This window comes from Sinocyclocheilus anshuiensis, unplaced genomic scaffold (assembly GCF_001515605.1).
Source record: "Sinocyclocheilus anshuiensis isolate Anshui unplaced genomic scaffold, SAMN03320099.WGS_v1.1 scaffold1089, whole genome shotgun sequence".
NCBI classification, from domain to species: Eukaryota; Metazoa; Chordata; class Actinopteri; order Cypriniformes; family Cyprinidae; genus Sinocyclocheilus; species Sinocyclocheilus anshuiensis.
In genome coordinates this window covers 952470-953812 of record NW_015555709.1, presented here as the reverse complement: position 1 = coordinate 953812, position 1343 = coordinate 952470, and the positions used below count along the sequence as shown (strand labels likewise).

At 37.9% G+C, this 1343-nt stretch overlaps 1 long non-coding RNA gene across 1 annotated transcript in view; it reads left to right on the top strand.

Moving 5' to 3' along the window:
- LOC107671844 (uncharacterized) overlaps nucleotides 1-940 on the top strand; it is an 8386-nt gene extending 7446 nt beyond the window's left edge. Inside the window, exon 3 of the long non-coding RNA XR_001632257.1 lies at nucleotides 571-940. This is a non-coding gene — a long non-coding RNA (uncharacterized LOC107671844). The remainder of the gene's footprint in view (nucleotides 1-570) is intronic.
- The last annotated feature ends 403 nt before the right edge of the window (nucleotides 941-1343 follow it).

The window sequence follows — 1343 nt, the reverse complement described above, 5'->3', positions numbered from 1 at the left end:
GCAACAAGAGGGCTACTTATAGCAGACAATAGGTCACATGACATGAACAAACCAATGGGGAACAAGACACATGACTAAGACTACCAATCAGAACATGACACATACACAAGGCAGAGATACATGAGGGCAAGGGAAGCATGACACTAACAGGGCGAAACAATTACAAAATAAAAGACATGAAAACATGAACATGAAACAAAACCCAAACACCACATTACAATATTATTATTAATGTAAAACATGATAATAAAACATAAAGATGAAAAAAGGCAACAAGTGAACCAATAAATGGATTTTATGGTTATATTTTATTAGAGTTTTATTATATCATATTATATGACAGCATTATTTTGATACCTAATGGGAAGTTTGCTATGATGTCTAGAAGTTCTGTCTAGTTAGTCAGCTCACTAGAGTTTGAAACAGTGGATAATTGTGCATTTTTCTCTCTGTGCACCTGTGTGAGTGAATGTTCATATGGTTTATGTTCCTGAAATGCTCTTGATCTCTAGAAGGCCGTGGTCATGTGACTGTGACTGACAGCCAGGGACATCTGTTTCTGTCCCACAGGGGTTTTGTATAAAAGAACCGAAGTTTGTGTCACACACACAGTGGAGTGTGTGTTGTGTGCCGAATAATGAGCCGAATCCAGCCAGAGCTCCTCAAGAGACAGGTGGTCCTGCATCTGTGGAATTACCTGCCCTGTTCCAAAGCCAATGAAACAAGGGCAAAGTTTCTCAGGTCTGCCATCTTACTTTGACTGCAGTGTCACTCTGATGTGATTGCATAAGCCTGACGTAATGCACAGAACCATGCAGCTGTGGTCTGGGTTTCTTCTGGATTTGTTTGCAGCACAACATTCTGCCTTCTCCTTTGAGTTACTTTTGAATGTTAAGATGTTATGAAGAACAGTCAATAGAAAAAGCAGGGGAAAAAAGCACAACCAAACATGAGCACTGACTAATCCATACTGACTAGAATTTGTACGTTTTTTTAATAAAAAATAAGTGTTGATTTTAGGACTTGTTTTTGAAAGAAACCTCTTATACAGAAGGTGCCAGCAATACCAGGTTCATTAGTTTGAGTTTGTAGGCAATGCATGAACTTCTAAATGTGTACTGTACACTCAATGCAGTAGTCACTTATATCAAAGTGTCTGCCATATGCATAAATGTAATGGATATGGCTCAGGTTTCTCCATTTTTTTTCATCTATTTTATCATCTGGCAGCTTAAAAAGTAAATCAAGTAATAGCACACCTCTTCTCAACAAACCACATGATTAATGCATAATGCATGTCTGCAGTGCAAGCTAGGTTAAGTATTGAAGTTTAAGACTTTGTT